The sequence below is a fragment of the Malus domestica genome, chromosome 07 (assembly GCF_042453785.1).
Source record: "Malus domestica chromosome 07, GDT2T_hap1".
NCBI classification, from domain to species: domain Eukaryota; kingdom Viridiplantae; phylum Streptophyta; class Magnoliopsida; order Rosales; family Rosaceae; genus Malus; species Malus domestica.
In genome coordinates, this window is record NC_091667.1 from 13229833 (window position 1) to 13250703 (window position 20871).

General features: G+C 37.4%; 1 long non-coding RNA gene across 2 annotated transcripts; it reads left to right on the forward strand.

The window, feature by feature from the left end:
• Positions 1 to 18196: 18196 nt before the first annotated feature.
• On the forward strand, positions 18197 to 20549 carry LOC114825775 (uncharacterized). Of its 2 annotated transcripts, XR_011583202.1 has the most exons (4): positions 18197 to 18746; positions 18894 to 18939; positions 19121 to 19148; positions 20051 to 20549. It is a non-coding gene; the product is annotated as an uncharacterized lncRNA (long non-coding RNA). The 2 variants fall into 2 exon arrangements; XR_003774569.2 differs by lacking the exon at positions 19121 to 19148.
• Positions 20550 to 20871: the final 322 nt, after the last annotated feature.

Sequence of the window (20871 nt, forward strand, 5' to 3'; positions counted from 1 at the left end):
TTAACTCTATGACTTACCGAGACAAGTGTTGTCAACTTCTAGTACGAGATTTGAGTTGAGATATGTCAAATCTGTGGAGAAATAGGGTGAAAATACTTACGGTTCAATTATCGATCTAGAAACCTAAAGTTAGGACTGTTGAACTAGTCTTGGACTGATATAGGTTGCAAGGTGGACCATTGGTTAGACCGTAGGAGTGGATCAAGTCGCAGGAGCGGGTGGGACCCCTAGCATGGGCTAGGCTACTGAAGAGCGCATGCGCTGGGCCTCATCTCCTCTCGGCGTGACTTGGGCTTGCTACTGTGCGATGCGGGCCTGGGCTTGGTGTTGCTATGTGACGTAAGCCTGGGCTTGCCAGGCTGCAGCTGCTAGTGTCTGGGCCTGGGCTGCTTAGACCTCCTAGGCCGTGCTGGGCTCCCTTGTGGCGCGGGTCTGGGCTTGCTGGTACAAGATGGCATGGGCTTGGGTTTGCAGTTACAAGGTGAAACCTTCACCATGGGCTTGGATCTCGATGTAGGTTACCACGGTGGTTACTGCTTTCGTGGCTACCTTTGGGATAGCCACGGTGGTGCCCCATTAAGGTGGTACCGCTCTTCTTGTCGTCGCATTGAGCCTCGTGGATCATCGTGGTGGGGCTACATCAAGTCATCCATCATTTGATCCGAATCTTTGAACGTAGGAAGTTCCATTCATCATGGTTTCTGAATTTCCTGTCATTGTATTTTTCCCTTACCTCTATTCAAAGAATTAAAAAATTCTTGGAATAAAAAAGTACAAAAAATTTACAAATAAACGAGAAATGAGAAACTTTAAATGCGGGAGTCTTCTTTGAGCGTGTGAATCAAATTCTCAGTGAAAGCACCAATTTGTGGATGCAAATTCCCACTGTCTTCTCCTTTGACAAAAATACACTTGAAAAATAATAACACCTCGATTAAGGCCAAAAGCCTCACGCGCCCAAGATGATTTTTTTTTGGGGGGGGGGGGGGCGAGGGGGGTAGAGGGGGCTTTGGTCAAAGAATCGTTGATGCCAAAGTTAGAATTCTGAAAAGAACATGTTTAGGAGTTTGTGGTTAGCAACTAACTTTGCTTTTTAGTGGGATAATAGGGCTATTTATAAGGTAGTGGCCAGCCCTATTTGGAGAATAGTGGTCGGCCATATATGGTGTCATTGGGTGAATAATTGCAAGATATTATGTGAAATAATATCTTGCAATTAACATGACAATTAATCCTAAATTAAATAGGAAATTTGAGAGTTACCTTTTGAATAAGAATTTGATGAGGAGCGATGAAAGTGATTTGAATAAATACCATTTTGATCACCTTTGACTCTTCCTTGATTGAGCCGTTATTGCCCGTTGCATGCGCATGGGAATCCCGGAGTGTCTCGAGGGTAATTTTGTTCATTTTTCGCAAAAGTCCACATGTCACCTCCATAATTTTCTTAATTATTTTTTGGCTCAACAACTTACACACCTGACAGCCTCATCCCCACCTCCCCAAGCATTCACAAATGTTTTTTTATGTTTTGTTTTTGTAGTAAAAACTGAAATTTGTTTGTTTACATGCAATTCTGATGGGCTTTTGGCAAAAGTTAGAGCTCCTAATGATCAGAGTCTCACAGAACGGATGGAACATGTTGTCGTCGCTCCCAATTAGTCAGATGCTCCTCCAGTTTTACCAATATATTTCCTTTGCATTGTTAGGTTCCAAAGCATGCCAAAGTATATGAACAAAAATTAATTATTATTTTTATTATTTATTTTAATTGAACATTTCAAAACCATATGAACTTATGAAGGAGAATGGGGATAAGCAGATGAGGAGCAGATGAGGAAGGGGTTGCGAGGGTGGGCGGTCCGGTTACAAGCAAGTACTCCTGCTATGAATTTAAATGAAAATGAACTCCAACAATTTTAGGTGTAATTTTGTTTTGATTTTTAGGGTATTTAGGTCTATTTAATTTTTTTTTTTCTTTCTATAATAATAATTCTATAAAAACTGACATTTATGAAATTGAAGGCTAAACTTTGACTATATATGATAATTTCTTTTACAGTATTCATATTGCTAACTGTGTCTCCTCCTAACACTGTCCATGGAGGGGTCAATTTAATCAAATCTTATTACAAGTAGTTTTTATTACGTACATTCTTAACGTCTTATTACAAGACTGATATTAATTCAGAATGCGCATTTTCATATTTGTATAACTTCTTAATACTATAATGAAATTGCTATTGTCTCGGAAAAGAAAAAGAAGATCCGAGTGGACGAAGTGAAAAATATACGAAATAAAAGCAGCTCAATTGCCCAAAACTAGTAAGAAAGCACCTAAGAATGACAAAAATATGGCTCAAGCATATATTCAGATTGTTGAAGTAGCTTTTTCAAAAGGAAAAAAAAAACAGAATATTTATTATTAGGAAATAAGGATTTGTACAGAGCGGATAGGGTACTAAATCGAGGCCCCAATATAAAATAAGATAGTGTTATCTATACATTCATTTTTACATCTCACACACTCTTGTTAATATTTGGTCATTGATCTTCTTCAATTCATTCGATTCGACGGTCGCAAATTGAGAGGACTTGTACGAAGTAAAAATAAAATTGTATATAGCACTATCCTAAAATATATTATCAGAAATTTTAATCATATAAAGGAAAAAGAACGGCTCACACCAAGTTCTAAGTGAAGACGATTTTTTTTTTTTCTTTTGGCCAGGCGTAAGTTCCGTTCCATTAACAATCCTGAGATTCATCATGTTTTTGTAACTTTAAGTTTACGTGCGTTTTTAGCTCACTTTATACACCCCTCAAGGACAAAATTTACCATAAGGGATTGAGTAAATTACATTTTACCCCCTTAAAGTTTGGGTGCAATTACAACCTTATACAACAATTTAAAACAGTTCAATTCCATACACAAACTTGTATTTTAGCTACAATTTCATACATCCATTAGTCAAAATATTAGTTTGACCGTTGAGTGATGGTGTTGAGCAACAAAATAACTGAAGATGAATGGAAGTAAAGTTGCACATCAAAACCAAAGAGATAAAAAAAATCCCACCGTTTTGTACGAAGACTTCAAGCAAGCTTCCAAAGCAAAGAGTCACCACCAAAAGACACCTGCAACAAACCAAGAATAAAAAATGAAGTTGTGGAATATTCATTCAAATTCAAACAAAACGGAAAAAAGTGAATGAAGCCTTACTGACCGTTTTGTTCTTCTCTTCAAAGAAAATAACAAATAGTAAAAGAATGGTGTGGGAGAAGCTTGTGTGGATGAACTGATCAAAAGAAATTCAAAAAGGGTTTGGAAGAATGCTATTTATCTAAAACTACCAAAATGGGGGAATTTGAATTCCCTTCTCTGTTAGTCGCCTAGCATGAGATAAACCCCTAAATAAAAAAATAAAAAAAAATGAGTTTTGCAGCAAACAAACTTCTCAAAAGAAAATAGGAATGCTACCACCCATGTGAAGTCCTACTTAGACTTGGAAATCCAAGTCTACAAGGAGAAGAAACGGGAATCAAAAATAAAAAATGAAAAAAAAGGGAGAAAAGAAAATATGTATTTCTTCCTACAAAAGGGGGAAAGTAACGTGGAACAAGGGCTTCCTATTTTTTCTGCAAGACGTGGAAGATTGCACAGTTAGTGGGAGAGGTTAAGAGAAAGTGGCGGAAGACATGGCCTCCATCTCCCACACGTAAAAATAAATAAAAAAAACTATAGAGCCCTCCTAGGATGTCTATAAATAGGCATCAGCTGCAGTAAGAAAGGAGGAGGTACTCTGCAGAGATTGAGATAGAAATTGAGAGAGGAAAGAAGCAACGAAGTACTGCCGGAAGAGAAGACGAAGTAATTCCATTACTGATGATTCCGAACCAAGCCTTTCAAGAAAGGAGAGCAAACTACAAGCAACAATCAGAAGGTACAACTATGTTTCTTTTCTCATCATTTTCTCCTCAGTAAATTTATTTTGCAGGCAAACGTTGTCTTGAAAAACTTTGGTCAACAACAAGAACTTATATGCTAGCAACCACCAATGTTAGACAAAAACCCAAACGGAAGTAATAGTTGTGCCACGTCTCCAACTGTCGTCTCCGGTGGTCTTCCAGATGGAGTCTGTGCACTATGCGACTTAAAGGAGATGGATTTGATGATGCAGTGTTGCATAATGGTGGTCTTCCAGAAGGAGTCTATGCATTATGTGGCTTGAAAAAGATGGGTTTGGTGATGCCGTGTCGCATAAAGCCAGAAGAAACCGAAGGAAGTCGCATCAATGGAGGAAGGGATCATTAGCCGCCATTGCCACGTTGTCGACACCTTCGACTTCTCTACAATCCTTCACCAAGATCCTAGTACCAGTACCGACATCGGCAAAGAAAAGCACTACCGTCATTGCGTCTTTGCCGTTATCAACATTCTGCAACATGTGATGCCCAATGGAGATTCTTTCCAAGACATGGCAATGTCTCTAGCATTATCTTACCACTGCACCAACTCCTCTAAACCGCTACAATATGTTCGAGCTGCTCAAATGCGACAGAAGTCCGCAGTGGCTACCACACTTGGAGTTGAAATGGTTGCTACTGCTTCGTTTTAGGAGCTCATTGAGAAACTTCAAATCAAAATGAGAGGAATACGACTAAAAAAATTTGGCGTGTTGTTGCTGCTCCATTCTTCAAAGAATCGACTAGAAAGGAGGAAAAATATGTCTTTCAAAGATAAAAGTATTAACCAAAAGCATTGAAATAAAATTGACAAATGCTACAAGATAAAAGGAAAGAGAGGAAATTTGAAACATCTCTAAATAAATGGCTAAAAGATATTTGTTTCTCTGCCACGTGAATTTCTATTTGGACTTGAAAGAGTTCAAGCTATCCCAAGTTCACAGAGAGGGAAAAAGCTTGTTGTCAAACTTCCCAAATTAATTGGAAAACTCACTCACATGGCAACCTTAAGAAAGATAGGCCTACTTTTGTTCCTGCTGCTTTGACCAAGTGAAACTCCAAAACTTTTCAAGATTAAGAGAGAAGTCTGCAAACAAAGTTCCTGGATGTCCAATGGATGCTGCTCACACAACAAAGTTCCTAATTTTACAGGGAATGTTGCTCCATGTGAGATTGAAGGAAAAAGAAAAAAAACATTTTTTTATTATTCATGGGAACTTTACAAATTTTGAACTATGTGATTAATTATTGGGCCAGACAAGATGGCACTCACAATATGGCAACGGCATCGATTCCGTGGAGGACGTAAATCACTTCAAATGCTATGGATGCAAACTATCTCAAGGCATGAAACCATATAAAAAAAATCAAATGGCACAAAGCTGCTCCAAATTCAAATGGCACGAAGCCTCTTCAAATTTCAAACGGCACGAAGCCGTATCAAATATCAAGTGGTACAAAACCGTTAAATTCCACACGCATATTCCCTCATTTATAACCGATCACATGCATAGAAAAATGCAAACGAGGAACATGACGGATTAATTTCATGGTCCTCTCCAAGTCATGACGGAAGTCTTGAAAGCAAAGCTTAAAACTCACCATTGCACTAACGCACAAAGTTGACCAGATGGTTGTCTGGAAAATAACCTTGTTGCTAGTGTTGAAGGATACGCTCAAGGTCAAGGTGCACCAGAATTAGTGTAGTTGCTGACCAAGTTTCATTCAAATTCCTAAGGTGAAGGGACAAAGTTTGTCATAACTTTAGTTGAAGATTGATTTGATTCCACAAGGACAAACCCACGCAACTTATGGCTTGAATTAATTCATGGGCATGATTGAATTAACGCTTGTCTTCAAAATCTTTGGGTGGTCATTGTTAATCGTTGGGCCAAGATCAAATCAAGACACGGAGCAAAGTGGAGGACAAAAGCAATACAAATATAGATAACTTCGAACCACTTCAATATTGTGGATGTGAACCATCTCAAAGTACAAAACTCGATGAACTCACCACTTCAAATTGGTGAAACTCACGGCATGGATCAAATTCCCTTTAATTACTGAAGTGGTCAAATGGCACAAAACCGCTACAAATGGCACAAAGCCGATACAAATGGCACGAAGCCACAGCAAGATTCGAATGGTACGAAGCCGCGACATGCTCTAATGGTTCAAAGTCCTCGCTCGCACGAACTAAAACTGCACAAGGCATCAAAATGTCTAATGGCTCAAAGTCCTCGCCCGCACGAGCTAAAAATTGCACAAGGCATCAAACCCCAACAAATACATCATGAACTACAAGTGACTTGATCCCTCAACGAGGGTACATAGGCAATCTAGGGCTCGACCTAGGTGCAGTCGCAAAATCAAATAAACGCCCATATCCCCAAATTACGATTTATTCAAATTAGAACTAAAGGGTATTTCTTTCCCAAAAGAAGGGTTGTAATTAATAGGCGCATAGCCTAGAATAGGTCGAACTCAATTTAATAAAACTCTCTTCGAAAAATGAACAAGGGTGAAATTCTGTTGAGTGAATTATTGGTTTACATATTGTGTACAATTTTTACTCAACAGATGGTGTGGCAACTGTATGTCCTACTATTCCATTGATGTGGCAGTCAATAATATGCCACGTATGACAAATAGAAAATAGATTTTTTTTTCTTTTGCTAATGTGGTGTGGTATATTGCAGCCACAATAGCATTGCAGGTTAGGACAGTGGGATGAGTGTTGTGTGCCACCAACATCAGAGGCGGTGTCCAAACCTTCGGTACGGTTAAGCGTTGGACGCGATTGAGGTGGGGGCCAGCGAGGGTGGACGTCGAGGCAGGCAACGGGCGTTCTATTTTTGTGGGGGAGGTGGGCAAGAGTTCTGATGGAAGGCATTGAGCACAGGAAAAAAGGTTTCGATGGTTATCTACTTTGCTCTGCCTATGTTATGTTCAGACCAAAAATAAAGAGACTATAACTGCCAGGAACTGTTAGAGTTTTTATTTGTTTGTGGAGTTTTTTGGTAGAATTTGGAAATAAAATCAACAAGAAAATTATTAGCTCAACAAGCTGGAGTTGCAAAGAACAATTGAGGAAGAAAAGTGAATCACATTGCCCCTAAATTCGATCTAAATACAGTTACACATCACTCACATGCAAAGGAATATAGAAGTTGCAATTTCTTCACACTTTCAGCATGTGTTTGATCATGTGCACAACACGCACTCAATTAAAATACTCATAACTACCATGACAGCTATCATAGCCGTCTATTACAAAGCAAGAACAACATGAATTGAAACCCAAAAATGAAGAACTTCAAAGGATGAAATTTGTTGTAAGGCTTATACTTCAACACTACCTTCTAAGCTTGTTAGAGATTTAATTCCAAGCAATCATCTGATCATGTAAAATTTGTCCTTTGGCAATGCCTTTCTAAAAATATCAACCAATTGCTCTTCAGACTTGCAGTAAATCAAATTGATAATGTTGAGCTGCAAAGCCTCTTTAATGTGGTGATACCTTCTATCAATGTGTTTTGATCTTTGATGAAACACATGATTTCTTGTCATGGAAATTGCCAAAGTGTTGTAACAATAAATATGAGTAGCTTTATTTTGTTCTTCTCCAAAATCTTCTAACACAAATCTCGGCCACACTGCTTAAATTGTTGCTTCTACAACACTAAAGTATTCAGCCTATGTAGTTGATAAAGCCAGACTGTGTTGCTTGACAGAAGCCCAAGAAAAAGTCACATTGTACATCAGATTCATCTCCACTCCAATCACTATCACAATATCCAATCAACAGTAATGATTTCCCCTATACATATTTAATCCCATTATCCTAAGTACCTTGAATGTACCTTAGAACCCTTTCAGTAGTTCCAAGATGTTTCTTGGTAAGAATATGCACAATCCTTAACAACAAGCTTGCTACAAACATCATATCAGGCCTTGTTGCAGTTAAGTATAGCAAGCTTCCAACTAAATGCCTATACACAACTTCATCTGCATATCACTTCCATCATCCTTTTTTAAGTTTTTCATTCACAACTAATGGGGTACTAACTGGTTTGCAATCCTTTAATCCAAATTTCTCAAGCAAAGTCAAGGCATACTTCATCTGATTTATAAAAATCCCATGCTTAGATTATACAATTTTCATTCCCAGAAAGTGGTAGAGCAAACACAAGTCTGTCATCTCATTCCTTTCATCATATCTTCTTTAAACTTAGCCATAAATCACTACTACCTTTTGTCTAAATATTGTCATCTATATAAATTGAGACTATGATTGATTCATTGTCTATCCTGGTCTTGATGTATAAAGTTACTTCACTTGGACTCCTTGTGAACCCACACTTGTGCAAGTGAGAGTTATTCTCTTCATATCAAGCCTTTGACACTTGTTTGACACCATATAAGGCTTTCTTGAGTCTATATACCTTATCCTCAGCTCCAGCAATCACAAAATCCTCAGATTGGTCGACTTTTTACCTAATCTTGCAAAATGAAGATTTCCCATCTAACTAATACAATCTCCAGCTTTTATGTGCTGCCAGTGCAATTAAATTTCTTGATTGTGTCTAACCTTGCCACATGAGCAAAAGTTTCATGGAAGTCGATCTTTTAGCCACCAATATTTCCTTGTGTTTCTGTATAGTGCCATCCAAGTTCAACTTGGTCTTGAACACCCATTTGATTCCAACAACATGCTTATTTGATGGTTTGTCCTCCAAATCCCATGCTTTGGTCTTCCCAATCATTTCAATCTCTTTATTTATTGCTTTTTTCCAAGCACTATTAGTTGTCGCTTCTTCACATCTCTCAGGCTAAATAATGCTCAAATTACATCTAACATATACACAACTGAGTGTTTTCAATTTAACTGGTGTAACTTGGACTACTTGATTCTCTAAACTCATACTGTGAGTCAACAAATATGTGTTGCTGAGAAGTACTCCCTTTAACTGAATTTCTCTCTTAGTGGTCACTTGAATTATCTCAGACTCTTTGTACCTCTAACTCACATCCAAATTCAATGAAATGACTCAAGACATCTTTTTCAATTTTCCAGTCCCAAATGTAGCAAAACATTTTGAGGTGCTTGATTCCTGGCTTTCTACCACTGAATGCCTCAAACGGTGTTTTATCTTCCATTACTTTTGTTGGACATATGTTGAGAATACACACCGCAGTATTAACTGCTTCTCCCCATAAGAAGTAATGTAATTTCTTGCCAGGAAGCATACTCTTAACCATTTCAACTAGATCCTATTCTTTCTTTTTGCAACACCATTCTATTGAAGAGAATAGGCCACTGTGAGCTGCCTCTTAAATCCTAAATCTTCACAAAACCCTTAGAACTCCATAGAAGTGTATTTACCATCTTTGTCCCTTCTCAATTTCTTGATTTGATAATAGCTTTGAAGCTCAACCATAGCTTGAACCTCTTGAAGGCTTCAAGCACCTCGAGCTTGTGTTTCAAGAAATACAACCAGCACATTCTTGTACAATCATCTATGTTAAGAAGTATGCATTTTCACCAACTGTTGTGACCTACATAGTACCACACACATATGAGTGTATCAATCCAATTGGATAACTTGCTCTCCAAGTTACTTCTCTACTGAAAGATGTTGTTTCCTAGCTACACATCCTTCACATACTCTATTTGTTTCTTTCAATTTAGGTAAGCCATAAGTCATTTCCCTGTCGACTAGAATTTGCAAACTTTGAAAATTTAGGTAACCAAGCCTTTTGTGTCATTCTCAAGCATTCTCTTTAACAATGGTTTTCAATGCAGTTGGATTCATATCTTCCATTATTAGAGGGAAACACATATTCGTAGTCATTTGTACAGTGACCACATAATGTTTTAATTGTTTGTCTTCAAATACTCTAACCTTGTCATCTCCAAATAACAGAAATTCTAACCATGTTGCATTAATTGTCAAACAGTTAAAAATTTGTTATCCAACATCGAAATTAGCATCACTTCCTTGATGTTCCTAGTACCATTTTTGGTCTCACTCACCAACATCCATTTTGCAATAGCTTGTAGAATCTGTCAAATCCTTATTTTGATCCTTGTACTCACATTTCTGTCCATATTGATCAGAAATGACTTATGTGATGTCATATGGTTACTGCAACCACTATCAATGTACCACACATGTTCATCCTTAACAACTGATGCAGAATTGTAGGCAAAGAACATATCTGTTTCTTCTCCAACCTCTTTGGCATAGTGAACCTACTGCACTGCTTTGCTTCTACAGTTCTTGGAAATGTGACCAAATTTGCCAAACCAATGGAATTTTGGCTTCCCCCTGAACCAACATTCACCATAGTGTAAATTTCCACAAGTCCTACAAACTCTACTTTAAATTATCCCTATTTCTAGTATTCTTCACAACTGCATTAGTCTTCTCATTAGGCTTCACAAATATCTTTTTCTCCATGTTCTTTCAAGGCTTCTTGCCCTTGAAACAACTAGCATGTGAGCTACTCTTTAATTGAATACTAAGACTGTTGAAGGCCCTCTCATTCACATCTCCATCAACAACCTTTGTTCAAAATCCTTGAGAGTTGCTATAAACTATGTTGGATCTACCTCACTGATTTTCTTAGTTCCCTCAATCACAGACACTATATTCTCAGATGTTGAAGTAAGACTAATCAATAACTTGTCTACAATCCTCTTTGAGAATTTTTTGTAAAACCATTTTGTGAATGACAAAGAATTATGCCAAGAATAAATGAGGGAATAATTGACTTGGCAATTAAGTTAATGAAATCTCTAGGACTCTCGGTGCCTTAAGGAAATAAACGTATTGGAGTCCTAATTAAATGCAATCAATTATGGACCTTTATTAAGTAAATACAAGGAATAAGAGTCATGATGGGACTCTAATTGTTTTCATCCTAATGCACCAGAAGTCATAGTTGCATCTAGTGAAGATTGAAGCTCGAAGCTCAGCTTCAAATCTGGCCATTTCTTCCTTAAATTCAACTGAGTTCTTCATTAAAATTCCAATAACTAAATCGCAGATCCACGCCCCTTGATTCAAGTCGAATCAGGCTCTAAGACCATGTTAGTGTTTGTATTTGTTTGTGGATTGTTTTGGTAGAATTTGAAATGAAATTAACGAGAAATTGATTAGCTCAGCGAGCTGGAGTTGTATAGAACAATGAAGGAAGAAAGGTGGAGTATGTTGGTCCTAAAAAAAGGAAAATAGCCGTTACAATTCCTTCACACTTTCAGCGTGTGTGTTTGATCAGGTGCATATCGCACACTCACTTAAAACACACTCACATGTGCTACGACAGTTAACACAATACACACCCTTAAGATGTTATAATCCAAGTCGTCTATTACAAAGCTAGAAACATGAATTAAAACCCTGAAATGAAGAACTTTAAAGGATGAAATCTGCTATAAGGGTTATACTTCAATAGGAACTTCCATGGACCCTGCCAAATGTTTTCCAAAGACTTTTGCACTCACATTAAATTGAAGGGTGTCCTGCAAAGTAGATATTTGCAGTCCACTTTCATTATCCACAAAATAAAAGCTTTCAACTTTCAAACAAACCACACAACAGAATTGAAAAACACAAAAGAAACTAAACGAATTAAACAACTCAAGCATAAACCCATCAACACACATGAACAATACCAAAATTACAATCCCTATCCGTCATAGAGACAACCTGTGCTGTCTAGTTAATGGGCTGAGGGCAGAGCTACTAAATTGCTGATGAGATAAAATCGAGGATGACGAAGATGATGAGAGAACCCAGAGTCCAGAGTGCTGGGAAAAATAAGAAATTGTGAATTTTATCATCTAAAAATCATGATTTTGGGAAACTAAGAAGGAATTTGTGAGACCAAAGGAGATGAGAGGTCAAGGGGTGGTGAGAGATGAAGGGAGATACAAAATATTGTCCCGTGGAAAAATTTGACTGCCACATCTTCATAAATATGGACTTACATTTGCCACATCATCAATTAACCATAAATTTGACAAAAAATGTAAACATGCATGATATTGCAACTAAATGGTAACTCCTTGTATAACATTGTAAAGATTTAAAGATGACATATGAGGTTGCAATTCACCCACACCTGAGGTTGAAATTATAATTTACCCTAAAAATTTTCATTAAACATTAATAAAACTACATATGAAACCCTATAGCATCTTTGTAAATATATGTTTTAAAACCTCATGGACTGTTATCAAACTCAAAAGGATTTTCTGAAAACACGATAAAACTTAGGAGTGTTAGTGAAATTAACACATCGCAAGTGGTGATGTATTTACCTGGTAAATAAGGTCTTCCTCTTCTTCCGAATGCAACTAAAGTTCGAACTTTCCCCCTTCCTATTTTATTTTAAATACAAAGATATATTTACATTACAGTGTTGGGGGATACATTGGTATCAAACTCATGAGGTTGAAACCTAAGATTTATAGAATAATACCATTAAATCGTAGTACTAAGAACCTCCCCCTTCCCTAAGTATAGTTTAGAATAGTACCATCCCATAGAAAAATCACTGGTTCAACTGCCACCACCACCACATACTTAACTGAACCACCAATAGAGATAGACCGCATAAAGACATATAGCGGAAAATCCATACTATAAACAAACTAAAATATATCCAAAAGGGAAATAACAAAAGAAATTTAAAATGAATTGTCTGCAATATGTACATATATATATATAAGTACAAAACATAGCAAGAACAAAAAAATTTAAAACATCCAACCACATAAATTTTAAATCTGTCTGCAGCGCCACAGTTGTTCGTATCGAACCATCTACCATCTTGCTAAATATTCTTGATTTGTTCGCTTGCCAAAGTAGGAAAAGCGTAGATCCAACAAGATGATTGGATTTGAGACAAAGAAGAATTAGAGGGAGGAAGAATGTCACACTTTTTTTAAGGTAATAAAGGATTTCATTGATAACAGACCAAAAGAAACCGAAAATAACGTGGCCATGAAAAAACCTCATCCTAGGTAAGCCAGGAAAAACCCCGAGGGAGGAAAAAGAGCCGCCCATGCTAGAAACAAAAAAACATATCACATTACGTTATAATCATTAGACAAACAACTCATTAATCATAGGGACCGACATCGTCTGAAAATGATACACCTTGATGGTTAAGACTACAGTGAGCCACCCGATGTGCCACCACATTTTGCTTGACGTGGAACGAAGTTAACAGGCAGCTGATGAGAACGAAGGAGACAACGAATAACATCCGCAAAAGCTTCCTCCGCTGTAAAATAACATCTTCCCCATAACCGTCTGAACAACATTGGAGGAGTCCGACTCTAATGTTAACAGCAACCAACCAACATCCACCGCATACACAAGGCCCATTTTCATTGCGTACTACTCCACTGCCAAAACATAAATCAGACTTGGTGCATTCATCGCAAACGAACCCACCAATATAACCATCGCTCATCACTGCACCCACACCATGATAGCCACTGTACATATCAAGAGCACCATCCGCATTAAGTTTGTAACCACCTATCTCCGGAGGGGACGTCCATTGCAATTAATATAGGAGCTAGAAAAGAAGACCTCATATGAGGTTGATCAAGAGCCTATTGAATGCTTTCCTCATAGTTTTTCACCAAACAAACAATTTCCACTACCTCCGTATTCACATCTCGAAGCCACAAAGAATTGCGAACATTCCACAATGTCCATGCACCAATAGCAAACAAACACTGCTGTACATGGTTTAGAACATTCCAAACTTGCATCACCCAATCACATAAATTAGCCGCATCCGGGAAACCAAGTTTCCTCCATGCCTCTTGGTTTACTGGACATTCTCAAAGTGCATGATAACTACTTTCTGCCCTTAGATGGCATCTAAAAGACTTGGGCGAGTCGACCATTCTCCGCAAAAATAAAAAATGCAACTCTCGTATGAAGGATATCATGTGCAACTCTCCAGAGAAGATGACAAAACTTTGGTGGGATCTTTAAGCTTCAAATATACTGCCATACTTTAGATATAGGAGACCTTCCCTGAATAGAATTAACTCGTTCCACCAAATTTCTACACTCAATAGCAGCCTAGTGTCCACTTTGAACGATATATCGACCATTTAAATTGAAGTGCCAAATACAGGGATCGTGGTTTTCCCCCAACAATTGAATAGAAAGAATAGCTTCCGCTTCCTGAAATTCAAAATTCTCATAAACCATAAGAATATTCCACGAGCCACTTGCTATCATCAAATAACACACACACACACACTTATCTAACAAAAGTGTAGGAACATAATTCCCCATAAAAAATAAAAAATAAAAAATAAAAAAAATAAAAAAAGCTTCCCTGGCACCCAAATTTCTCCATAAATACGATGTCTTGCCATCTCCTGCTCACCACCTTAGCCCCAGTTTTAACAATTCACGACCCTACGAACATCTTAAGCACTACTCCTCATTTATACGTAGTTATGGCCTGATAGACAGCTTCAATGAGTACTTCTTTTCCTCCAATAGACAGTGATAGAACCCCACTTCTACCTTTACCCAGATGTAAGAGATACTAACAAGAACACTAATACAATCAAATATTCATTCACCCTTACATCTACACATATCTCAGCTTTATATAGCTGGTTGCAGGCTAAAGATCTCCAACTCAACAATTGAGATACCTGGGCTAACTAAATTATGCCACTTGGCATCTTAACATTACCCCTCCCTTAAAAATCAACCTTGTCCTCAAGGTTTTAACTTTGGAAATTCCACCAGTATTCTTTTGATTGATATGGTAGTGGATCGAACTTGAGTAACACATTTTATCAAACAGGTTGAAAGCAAGAAAGGTCGTCTCATCATCCAACCCAAAGGGCTTTGCTGCCTCCAAAAAATCGTCCTCAGTAGATGGCTGTCTCCAAAACATCGTCCCCAATAGACTTCAAATTAAAGAGGCCTGGACTAGATGTTCCTCCTATGTCACGAATCAACTCATGGAAGCTAAGCTTCAAATGCACAATAGTACCATTTTTCATGACTTCACCATTACAAACAAGACATTTAGAACTCCGAGCATTTTTGGTCTAAACATTCGAAGTAAAGAACCCGCGAATATGTGTACCCCCGGTGTCAGAAATTGGCATATGATAGCCTAATTGAAGATCACAATCATTTGTCGAGTAAATCGAAAACCTTTTCGTTCTTCCCAGCCAAATCACTCCCAAAAAAACCCAAAACTTTCTTGAAATTTGGAATTGGAACGGAACAGTGCAGATCACCATCGTGGTATTTACCGTAGTCGCGAACCTTTGTGAATTTCTTCAATATGGGTTGTAAACAAGGACGAGTCTTGGGCTTGTATCTCAGACGAAACGGAGAGAAGAACTCATATGCTTTCTCTCGGGCCTGAATCTTTTCCTCATGGAATGATTGAAGCTTGAGAACGACTTGATTCGATTTAACAACAGAGATGTGAGAAGCCATTTTGATGAATGGCGAATGCGAATTGGGACAGGAATCAGGACACCCAATGTTGGGGCCAAGATTAGGGTTCATCCTTTGACGAATCTTGGGATCTGTATGCATCAGTTTTGATGAATTGTCGCCACCTGAAGACCCCCCACCACCCCTCGCAACGAGACATTGGAGTTTCTGTAGAATCAATTCATAGTTGGACTTTATTTCGTTTGCAAATCTGCGAACGTGGTTTCTGAATTCTTCACACGAGACTCCATTGCTGTGTGAAACTACAAAAAAAATGAGCTTTCGGTACAAAACAAATGACACAATTGAGAATTTTATGTCAGTTTGATCACCAAAAAGCTTAAACAGTTCCCATTCTATAGAGGGCATCATCTATTGTGCCCAATGTTAAAAAAAGCAGACACAAAACAGTAATGGGCACGGAAACCGTGCCGAATGGGGTCAAATGACAACTTTTTTACTGAATATGGGCACAAAAAATATTTTGTGTCTATAAAAATTATTTGTTAGAGGCACTATATGTTCTCAATATTTTAGCCTCAAAATAAGTTAGCAATAATGTTGTTCAAATTTTTTTTTCGCAAGAGCCGAACCTCAGATCTCTCACTTATAAGTAAACAAGAATACCACTACACCATAATACTAAATGGCGTGTTTTAGATTTACAAAGGATCATTTCCAGGTGCAAGAATGTTTGTTAGATTCGTATCTTTTTTTAGTTGCTTTTTAGATTGTTATCTTCCTGCATGTTTGTTTTTTATACTTGGTGATATGGTTTTTGGTTTTATAGCAAGTGTTTATTTATTTTTTTTAATGTATTAAAAGTCCTACCTGCAGTGACTCATGACCAACAATTGTGCTCTTAGGGTCGGTCTCTGTGCAAAATTTAGTTGGTCTTCAGATAAACAAATGAGTTAATAATTGTAGATTCCTTTTTATGACACTAATGATAGAAATTATGTCCACTAAATATTAATAAATAATCAATCACTTTACTTCTCATTGGGTCTTCAAATAGAGAATATATCTTAATAATTATAAATTCCTTTTTTGACACAAATGTTAGAAATTGTGTCCAGTAAACATTAATAAATAATAAATCACTCTATAGCAAAAGAATATGTTGGCACAATTATGGATTTGTGCCTTTATTCTAGTATAAAACATCCACACTTCCTTACTAATTTGTATATGGAAATTTAGAAGGTTGCTTCATACATTTGTGTTTCTTTTGAATTTGATCAAGTTCTACATCATTGAGAATGGCGGACAGGCAATGTCATGGAGTTAGAATTGGAACCAAATCTCCAACATCACATTCTTCTATTGCTTCCAACATTACAACAACAAATTCCACAACGAATCCTCTTGCTCAACGTCCACGACAACTTGTTAATGTCGGGCGTCGTTCTATTGATAATCAATACATTCTTACTATTGTTGCTGATGATCGCCTTGGCTACGTATTACCCTCCAATAACGGATGTGTAAGCGCACCTCAAGGACGTGTATTGCCAGCATGGGCAAACCCAGGTAGGACAGAACAATACCCTGTCAATTTGGTTTCTATTGAAACAACAACTGAAGAGTCTACTAGTTCTATCATTATTAGTGAAGAACCACGCACTTATCAAGCACAAATCCGTCCTAAAGGCCTATCTCTCCCACAGATAAGCCATGAAATATGCATAATGTTACCTTTGAGATTTTAAGCAGCGATGACAAGCACAATTAATATATTTTGTATTATGTTATATTTCACTGGTGTGTGAAAATATAATTATCTTATGCTATGCTAGACTCCTCTTGGGTCCTTTTATCAACTTATGTAGTATTACAATATAATAACGTTTTCTTTCTAATTGGCCCATGATATAGATACTCTCAGCATTGTATATTTTTTTGTTGACAATTATGTTTCCCGTCTGGTTCATACAGAAAAAGAAAAAAACAGAGAAAAAAAAGAAAAACGAAAAGAAAAAGGAAAAAATAAATAAAAGAACAACGCAAGCCTTTTATCTTGCTAAACACAATTAACCCTTGATAGAACTTCAAAATTAAAACAAAATTGGACTATAACTAATAATGGCTTTGTGAAATCCCGTTCTCAGAATTTCACTATTAATTACATATCTTGTTATTTAAATTCGTATTTCACGTTTATGTTATTTTCATTAGTTAATTTTAATTCCGTTGATTTTTTGAATTAAATCGAATAACTATTGGGTTTGAATTTTCATAATCAATCTTTAAAATTCGTTGACCTTTCAAGTTCACAATTGATGTTTTCAAATAGATCTCAAGACCACGAACGTATAAACGAAAACCGTTTGCGAGTTCGGATTATAATGGTATAGTTACAGACATTTAAAGTCGTTTCACTAAAATATAAATGGTGGAGGACCAATCAGAATTTATAAGGGGTTGAGCAACCAATCAGAAATCAGGAAGAAAAAATAAATTACTATGCGAATTGATGGTTGAGTTGCGCTTTGCCATATCCCGGAGGCAGGGTATGATAGACGTACGGATACTTGATGACATCAAGTGTCAATCCGGGATTTATGTCGAGATCGGGGAGTGACAAGCTTGTAAAATTGGATTTAGATTAAGTTTCCTCTTCTCCAAATTCAAAAACTTGGGTTTCCACCACCACATTACACAATTGTGCCCACTAACTCTTATAATAATAATTAAAATTCGACCCTAATTCTGTCCCGGGTCCCTTCCATCTCTTTTCCTTTACTTTCCTCTTCCGCTCTGCCTCCCTCAGATTCTTCTTCTTACCTTTATCTTTCTTTCTCCAACCCCTCTTTCTCTCTCTACGTTCTCCAGACAAATCGTGGAGGCTCTTGAGTTTGGGAAGATCGGGGGTCTGGTATGGGGGATCAAGGGAGGGGGTGGGTTGGGTTTGGGAAGATCGGTGGATGTAGAGCCTTAATGGGAAATCGCGTTGGGATCCGAGTCTGATAGGGAGGGATCATGGGAATGAGATGTGCCGGGTTAGGAGGTGTTGGTGAGGGAAGGGCAGGTGCAAGTCAAAGGGGAAGTGAGGAGTCGTGGTTCTCATCAATATTTCGTCGTCGTCGTGGAAGCTTTTGAATTCGGAGTCAGCCGCACCTCCATTGCTACCTCAACAAGCTTCCGCTTTTGGGTTCGACCTCGATCCGCACCAAGCTTCAAAATTTCGGTTCTGTCAGCCCAATATCGCTCTAAAGCACGCAACAAATGCGCCCATTGTTCCGGTCGTACGAGCGTAGAGTTCTTCTGGTTTGTCTTCTTCCCATTTTCTGGAAAAATTGTTCATGGGTTTTCAATGTTATTGCATATTCCATTCAAATTATGATTTGGGTGTCTCGGATTTTAAATTTTAAATTTTGGCATGGCTTCTGACTCCATATTGTTGGTTGCTCGTAGGTTAGGTCCCAGACTCCAAATTTTACAAAGTCAAAGCGATTTTGAGGTACGAAAACAATTCACTCATCTGTTTGGTTCTTAATTTTGTTTAGGTTGATTGTTTATAACTCTGCATGTCTGCTGTGCTTTCTTCTTCTATTACTTTTGTGTGTGGAATACATGAGGTTATGGGTTTTAATTTCATCTAATTATTTCTTAATCTTTGCTATAATTATGGGACGAGCTAGGCCCTGGCGGGTTTCGCATGTTTCTTTGGTAAGAACTGTTTAATCTTAAACACAGTTTACTGCATATTAATTGGCATTGCATTTTGCATTGGCATAATAAAATTAGGAAAGCAACAAATTGATGTTTCAAATTTTGTTGATTGAATGGCAGGAAGAATAGCTCTCTGTTTCTAAGCATGTGCAGTTATCTAAGCACCATCCCATCTTCTTCTGCAGTTGCCTTTAATCCTTTTTACACACTCAAATCCATTTGCATATTTCGAATACATAGTCATGTCTGATTTGGATTGGAGTTCAAACACGATAAACATTGAAGGTTAATGAAATTCTAATCTAGAGTGCGATTGATGTCACTGGACCTAAATTTTGATTGCGGTGTGGCCTGTTGTGACATGTCAAAAGATCAATTAGTAGTTGTTAGTTGTCCACTATACAATTCATTTCTGGAATTTAATGAAAATTACTTGTGATTATTGCTTGGAATTATAGATAAGATTTCGAAAAGTTAATTCCTTTTATTGCTTCTTCTTGTTCGTCATTGCAGATGCTCATAAAGGATATAAGGTGATGGGTACAATGTTAGTAATTAAAGGGTCGTTTGTTGACAGATTGCTTGAACTATTGAATAATGTTGCAATTTTCCCCCATATTCCTGATGTTCTTTCCTCTTGTTTTTTCATCATGCCATACTTCGTTTTTGGGTTCATCTGTAAGTTTTTGTTGAATCTTGGAACCAATTTTGGCAGTTGGTTGTTGATCCTGCCACCAAAGAACTATTGCATTATACTAGCGAGTGACTTTTGTATGTACACAATGCAATTACTATCCGAAAATTGTTAATTTAGTTGGTGCTTGATGATCTCAATTCTTTGTTTTACGAGCTTTGTTCCAGGCCGCATTATGTAAGGGTTATCTATTTTCTAAATGCAGGTGAGTGATTTGATCAATTGTAGTCTATATGTATTTGCTCCCACATATTTTACTGCCATTCAAGAAGTCTCCAGTCATCGAGAAGGCAGAGGTTGGTCTTTTTCTTTCATGGCATTATAGTTGTGGATTGGTTTGCACTTGGGATCAAATTCTGGCTCTAAAAATATTATATCACTTGATTTTTAATTATTGAGAACAAATTTGGCCTCAACACGGGCTACAAATTTGGCCTCAACACAGGCTATTTTCTTTTATCCCTTTTAAGTAAATATTCATGAATCTTTCACAGTGGGTAAATCATTTATTTTCTTGCTAGGCGAGATACTAGAAGGATTTGGTTGCTTACATGGTGCTTATATCTGTATGAGTAGATTGTAGAACTAAATTTTAGAAGCATGTTTTAGCTCTGCCCTTAGTTTAATTGGTATCTTGGACGTGCATGTAAAACCAGCCAAATAATTTATTACTGATGGTATCACTATTTGGTTTGATTTTGAAATTTTGAATTTATGTTTTTTTTTAAATATTTAACCTATTGGGCACAATAACAAAATTGTGCAAACATGGCTTGGAAGAGTCATTTGACACAGGTGTCAGAACAGAGGCACAAATACCCCAGATTGGTGCTTAACTGTTTAAGCACCAAAAGTCATATTGTGCCCTTTCATCAAAGGTGACACCCACAGAGGGCACATACAATATAATAGTAGCTGCACTGTTGCCATTGGTCTATGGGCACATATGTTGGTGCCCTTTGGCCTCAAAGGGCACAAATAATTTATAGTGCGCAGTGCCCATATTTTTTGTAGTGTGAAATGCGA